This window comes from Montipora capricornis, chromosome 5, assembly GCF_036669925.1.
Source record: "Montipora capricornis isolate CH-2021 chromosome 5, ASM3666992v2, whole genome shotgun sequence".
Classification (NCBI taxonomy): Eukaryota; Metazoa; Cnidaria; class Anthozoa; order Scleractinia; family Acroporidae; genus Montipora; species Montipora capricornis.
The window spans coordinates 30,656,093-30,663,879 of NC_090887.1; the positions used below are offsets into that span (position 1 = coordinate 30,656,093).

The following is a 7,787-nucleotide window of genomic DNA, read 5'->3' on the forward strand; positions in this document are numbered from 1 at the left end:
AAGGAAATTAGTGCGGACTTTGCAGAGATCCCGAACAAGGAGTACCTCCTTCTGATTACTGACGATTACTCCAGGTACCCCGTGGTGGAGATAGTTAAATCGACCGCAGCGACAACAACCATACCGAAGCTTGACAAAGTGTTCTCAGAATTTGGAGTCCCAGACGTTGTAAGGTCTGATAACGGCCCTCCGTTCAACAGCAAGGAGTTTGCGGCATTTGCAGACGACCTCGGTTTCAAACATCGAAAGGTGACTCCAAAGTGGGCAAGAGCGAACGGGGAGGTCGAAAGGTTTGTACGCACCGTGAAGAAAGTTATCAAGACAGCAAAAGTGGAGCACAAGAATTACAAGCAGGAGCTGAACAGGCTGCTGAGAAACTACCGTGCCACACCTCACAGCACCACAAGGATTGCTCCAGCAACAGCACTCTTTGGCAGGCCAATGAAAACGAAGCTACCCGAGTTGACGACACCCTGCTCAGACCCTGAGATCCGAGAGCGTGATCAGACAGCGAAAGCGAAGATGAAGGAGCACGCAGACAACAAGCGTTATGTAAAGCCGTCAAACGCGAAAGAAGGCGACACGGTACTAGTTAAGAGAGATGACTCAAAGAAGAAAAGTGACACACCATATGACCCAAGACCGCACTTAATTGTAGCGAAAAAGGGATCTATGATCACTGCAGAGAATGATGATGGCGTCCAGGTTACGAGGAACTCTTCGTTCTTCAAAAGCGTGCCCGCAGTGAAGGAAGAGAATGCCAGTACCGAGAAGCAAGGAAGCTTCAGTGATGTTGCAGCACCGATGCAGTCCGATCCTGCATCATCAAAGCGCTACCCGCAGCGTACGCGAACACGCCCAGTAAAGTTGGATGACTTTGTTTGTGACTGATAACATTTGCGTGTGAACTTGCTAAGTCCTTGTTAGACTTTTAGGACTGAACTGTTTTTGTTTGTTTAAATTGTATTTTGTTTGTTTTCATTACCCATGTTGAAAATTTGTTCCAAAGAGGGGAGAGATGTAGTGTTGTTACCAAATTAGGTAATACACGGTACGAAAGTAGTGTCCCGGATGTTAGAGCACGAGGCCGGAGAGTTGAAGTTAGTTTTGTGAATCAGAAAATAAACAACGTTTTTGACAACATCGTTACAACCTTGTTTTTCTTCTGGATGAAGAGTTGAGTAGCATCCAGCTATATGTGCATTGCACATGGAGGTGCATAATACTGAGCAGTTGTTAGCTTCTATTGGTCTTCTTGCACACAAGATCGACTCTTTGAAAGAGGCTAACAATGCACTTCGCTATTATGGCCCTGAATCATTCCATGGCGACAGGATAACAGTGAAAAAGAAATCAGGACAGGAGTCTGCTGTCTCTAGGAACAATATTCATGTCAGTTCAATGTCAGGTCAGTTAATTAAATAACCTTTACGTAACAGGAGAGATTTAGAAATTAAATTGATTATGAAGTTAAACACTAGAAGATTTTTATAACACATTATTTTAAAAAAGGGAATGACGGGCAATATACTTGATAGGAGCCACAAATATTTTATTTATTGTTTCACATTTTATAAAGTTGTATATTACACCTAATTATACTTTTCCACTTTTTAACTCGATAATGGCATGCCGTAGCGCTGAAATGTTGTTTGCTTTTTTAAATGTGTTTCAAAAATCTTTTAGCATTTCACTTAAACAATGCAGTGAACCTTTATTATTGAAATTGTCGGTGTACCTACATGTAATTTTGGGGTTTTAAATAATGTACAAGAAACGGTAGGAGGTGACTCCAATTATCAGAACAGTCAGTGTTTCCTGTAATGTAAGTCATGCAACCAGTTTTTAGGGACATGTCAGAAGCCCTGTCATTAATATTTTTATGACCCAGGTATAATAATTCCAGATATTAAGTTATGTGCTACTGGCAATAGGTAAGTGCTACCTTTGTAATAGTGGTGACTGGCAGCCAACATAATTACATGTTGATTCATGTCGTAGGTCCCACTGAGCTTGAAATACTGAAAGACTTGGACGAATTTGTGGAACAAGCTCTTCCCTTGGAAAAGTTGAAGAAGGCTTACACAGACATTAACACAGCAAAGAACTTGATTTCAAACAGAGTAACTTTCTGTCAGTCTCGTGTTGATGTAAGTGTGTACCATGATTTTAAAGAAATCACCTTAGCTTATCAAATTTATTCATGCAATATCCAGGTTGAATTGGGATTTTAGAAATGTTGGTTTGTAAGAAAAGAGAAAATGAGAATAATTATGTAGTGAAAAACCTCTTGGAACAATATCCAATGACAAAATAAACCCACATTTTACCAGCTTGCACTTAACTTTGTTTTTATCATCAGAACTGGAGGGTGACACACCTCAAACAGTTTGATGTAGCATAAAACGTTTTATTTTGATGTAATGGAGAAGCACTCTATTGAAAGCAATGAGCTGGCGGTAGCCAGCACAATGACTGTTATTCAGTTGAATAATTTGACACATCCATTTTATTCTTTTAAGCTTCCTCATCAGTCTTAGTACTGTTACATGTATAAAGCCTTCAGCGCCCAGATGATTCGTCGGAGTGCGCTTAGTTGGTCTGGGAACAGTAAGTACCACTTAACTTGTATGAGAACTAAGAGGGATCACAATTTCAAGAAGGGTACTTATACACCATATTCGAAAATGGCCGTCATTTCAGTATTCTTTTGTTTGATTGCAAATTGGCCCTTTTGGCCTTGCTTTCAAGCGCAAAATTCAAAAGAATATTTTAACTTGAACGAGGCCAAAAGGGCCAATTTGCAATCAAACAAAAAAATACTAAAATGGCGGCCATTTTGGTATATTAAGGTGTATTATCTCATTAGTAATAAGCTGTGTCTAAGTACATGTATGATCAGAATTGCACTGTAACTAATCTCAAGTTAATTGTTAAACTGTAGTAACTGTTGTAGACTTCATTGACAGTTAGGTAAGATTCATTTATTGTACATGTTTTAAATAATAATTATAATTATTGTTATTAATATTGTACTATCAATGAGGAAAGGCTGCAGTTGCAGTGAAATGTGATAGTATATTACTTAAGATGTCCCGTTTTACATGTCACCAACTACATGTACATGTAACATATACTCTGTGCTTTGGTTCAGGGACACTTTTGAATGATGTGTATGTACATGTATTGTGGCAGCTAATTAAAGCTTGGAATTATGGTTTAATTGAGTTAATAAAGCTTGACATTTGGCACTGATAAAATTGGAATCAACGCTTATGAATACTGAACAGAAAAAAGGACACCATAGTTAATTACAAGTCTGATTTTCTGTCATTGGATCTGACTGCTGCTTAATACATTTTGTATACTCAAATTAGCTTATAATAATATTATTCTCATTTCAGATTTGCAGAGAGTGGAAAGAGATCGCAGCTTTTGTGACAAGGTCAAAAGTGTTTAGGGAAACTGAACATGGTGAAATTGACCTGTTTGACATCAAGGTTCGTTTGGCTTTTAAATAATATTATTTGTGTTAATTGATACCACTGAATGAAGTGTGAAACGATTAATAAGCTGACCTGTGATGGACTGGGTTTCACTTAGATTTTTTCAGTGTTTGCTCTTAATTAATGAATCCCCAGAGATTATATCCAATTAAGAATGATTATTCTGCCATGAATACAATCAAGGGGCAAGGGTGATTCCTCCTCCTCCTCCTTCTCCTTCTTCTTCTGCTTCCTCCTTCTCCTCCTGTTCTTATCTATTTATAAATAATTATTTATGACAATAGTTCTAAGTAATGATTATTAATTTTTGTTATAACTTATTGATTATAAACTAAAAAAGACGTCTATTATTTAAACTTACTATGTTTTTGATTGTACTCTTGGTAGAATACAGTATTATTGTCTTGTTTATAGTTCAGGCAGGAACCCATGTCTCTCTGGAGGCTATACATGTAGTTTAATTTATAGATACACAATAGGTGTTTTCAGTGAAAATGCCGGGCCACAGCAACAGGTTGCAGTTTCTAACTACCTTTAAGTTTATGTACAAATTACAATTTAGTCAAACTGGAAGGCTCACAGTTCAGTTCCAGTTCTGCATTACAATAGGCTGTGAAGTAAATGCTAATGAGACATACAATTTGTGCACTGCACTAAAATATCCATTTGTCCGTCACAGAAAAGATTTTGTTTATGGCACCCCTACCTTTCTGGAAATTCCAGTTTAGCTACATCGACTTTCCAGTCTCACTTGTACTCTGTTTGCAGTGAGAGATGTGGATGAAGATTTTCTCTGGAGCGACAAAAATCTTAGAAAAGAGAGCTTTAAAAAAATCATGCAATATAAACAGACTGTTTATATGACTACTGAAGGTAAATGTATTAATTTTGTTTAATGTAGTGCAAAGAGTGGGGATTCCTCCTCAAAGAGTTATTTGGGAGCAGCCTTGGAACTGGTGACTACGGCCACTTAACCATCGACCATGCCCCCATGCTGATGAGGAGATTCTTGTCGATGACTGAGTTCAGTCAACAAGGATTCGAGGCCTCACACAAAGACCAACGTCAGTTATGGTTAAAGGCTTCTAGCCATGACCAGCATGGGGAAGCCTCTTCAAGTAAGCCTTTCTCTTGGTCAATAAAACATATTACATCTAACAACAAGTTGGGAAATTTAGGAAATGTCAAAATAGGTTATAGAAGACTCTGTACTGCTGAAGGCCTTCTTACATTACAAGGTTAGTATACACTGACATAGGCAGTAAAGAGTTTGTCTTAAAGTGCTAATGAAGCGAAAAAAGAGTCAGATCTTTTTCACTTCTACACTTAGTTCAATGTATTTTAGAGCAAAAAACCTAATAATACAAAAAATTTGAGCTTATCCTGATGGCTTTTTTTAATGCGAAATCTCCCTGATCGAGGGCGACAAAACTCAGATCTAGAGCCCACGAATCTATCAGCGGTAGTACGCGTTGTGACGTCACCGGGTGGACTTGTGAGTTTATTCGGTAAAGGAAGTGTTCAGCTTCATAACTTACATTGTACGTGTAAAAATGGCTTCCTTTTCTCGATCATCGAGCGAAGATAGCGAACAGGAGAGGGAATCCGAAGATTCTGATCGCATTTTGATGGCAGGTGGGCCAGTTGAACCTTATCAAGACGAACCACTTGCCGTTCACAATAGTGACTCTGATGAGAGCGACTCGGAGGAAGATGAAGATGGTTTGTCCCCTGCAGTTTTAGAGGCTCGCTACGATCGAGAGGTTGCAGTTGCCACATGGTGAATGTTTTACGTGTATATGCGTTCTTTTCATATAACATAACTTGTGGATTTCTGCGCTGGTATAGAAAACTGTTGAAAATACAGTCATGATTATGTCACATTATTTGCTTTTTTTGTACATGTAGACTAGTTTGCCTACTTTGTTATTAAACTTTCTCACCTCTTGGTCAATTTGTTTCCCCGTTAAATTTCTTATTCTTTTTAATATAAGGTGTTCCTGTAACCGTTGCAACAATGAGTTACTCGTTAGTGCGAGGGAATTTCGTTGTTGTAGAGAGGTCCTCCCAGCTGTTGCAAAATTAAACTTCGAAGGCATCGAAGCAAGATGTGTCACGGAACATCCGGATTTTGCGGCGCTTACGAACACTACAGTTCTTCAGCAGGTCGGTCCCCTTCTTCGAGGAAAAACAGGAAGAAAGTACAAATATCCTGGAACCGGTTCCAGGAATGCTAAAAATGAGTAAGTGTGATTTTCATTGTTGCATGATGTTGTGCTTCGTTGTACAATGTAGTTTATATATGCCACTACATTTTGGTAAACAAACATAGACTTGTTCTTTTTGTACAGCAATTCCTCAAGAATTTAATTTCCCTTATACCATAGCAGACATTTTTACCTTAGTTTAGTGTGGAAATAAACTGGAGTAATTTTGGAGAGGTAATTCTCCACGGTGGAATGGAGTGAGGAAGTATTGGACTGAAATGGGCCACAAATTAATGACCTGTACACTGAACTCGGTTACTCGATATACTTTGTACAGCTTTTCCTCAAGCGTTTAATTTCACTTATACCGTAGCAGACAGTTTTTCCTTAGTTTAGTGCAGGAATAAACTGGAGTAATTTTGGAGAGGTAATTCTCCACGGTGGGATGGAGTGAGGAAGTATTGGTCTGAAGTGGGCCAGAAATTACACCTGTACAACTCGATTACTGGAGGATATAAAGCTTATCTGAACATATGGATCTCCTAGGAGAAAAACTCATTTCAGGTAGTTTCATAACCAAAAAGTTACTGCTCTGGCAGTTTCACAAGTAGGTAAAGTTGGATCACTGTGGCAGTTATCAGGAAATATGTAAATCTTTATTGACGTGGCATTAACAACTTGTAACTGTTTCATTCAAATATGGCAACACCAATCACCCAACAAGCTCAAAGTCAGGGTTTGGCTGACAAACATAATAATGCATCTATCAAGGGGGGGGGGGGGGGGACCCTGGGCATATGTGGGGCATTTGACTTTTCACAAGAATTTTTGGTCAAAATCCCCACTGTGGGGCCCCAAATTTTGGTCAAATCTGATCAAATATCCCCCACCTAGTCAATGGATAAAAAGTATTTAATAGACTTCCAATGCTTGATTCCCTGACAAAAAACAGGTCCATATCATCAACAATCCACACAATCCCCACAAAGTAAGGTGTTCCATCAATTAATATTGAAAATGAGTAGTGTTAGTGAGACGTAGTGTTTTTGTATAATTATAAAAACAAGTGCTTACCACCATTAAAAACAACTGTCTCTCAGGGCTTTTATAGCCACGCTGCACACAGACGAGCACATTAGATGATGTGACTTGGTCCTATTCCTCCGTGCAAAAAAAGCAATGTCCCCACCATGGGACCCAGATTCTTAGTCAAATTCCCGAGGGTGGGGAAGGCAATAGAGGTCAAATGCCCCACATATGCCCCCCCCCCCCCCCAATCCGGCTTAACATTGATAGATGCATAAGAGTGAATCAGTGTTATTAATATGTTTACCATAATTATTTAGGTTCTACAGGGCTGTTGCATACCGTTGGCTGGTTCGGTGGATTTTTGGTTACCTTGGTTGGGATAATTCCAGACCGCTCCCAGCATGCATTTATGAGACTGCCAGAAGACAGTGGCCAACATCAAATACAAGGGGTTATGTGTCAGCCGACAGTAGGTGAATTCAAAACACATGGCTGGTTCACCCCCAGTGTTGAATTTAGCCCCTGGCTGGGGACATTGTGTTGTGTTCTTGGGCAAGACACTTTACTCTCACAGTGCCTCTCTCCACCCAGGTGTACAAATGGCTGCCGGTGAATTTAGTGTCGGGGGTAACCCTGTGATGGACTAGCATCCCATCCAGGGGGGAGTAGACATACTCCTAGTCGCTTCATGCTACAGAAACTGGAGATAAGCACCAGTCTGATGGGCCACTCATATGCAGACTTAACCTTTTATCCAACTGTAATACACATGGGTGGAGAGAGAGGCATTGTGTAGCGTATGCAGCTATGATGATTGATGTAAATCCATGTTACTATTGACTTTATTGATGGACTTGGCAAGTAAAAAATTTAGATACACATCATATGTATGGACAGTATTGTACATATTATAAACATAAATTATAATATTAAAATGTGATAATATGTAGTAAATGAAACATTTTGTTAGAATGACATTCTACAACATCTGTTCATTATAATAAGATTTTCACAACATGCATTTCGCTTTGCTTCTTGAATGTAC

General features: G+C 39.1%; 1 pseudogene; it reads left to right on the forward strand.

The window, feature by feature from the left end:
• Positions 1-4,452, forward strand: part of LOC138050048 (uncharacterized) — a 19,487-nt pseudogene extending 15,035 nt beyond the window's left edge.
• Positions 4,453-7,787: the final 3,335 nt, after the last annotated feature.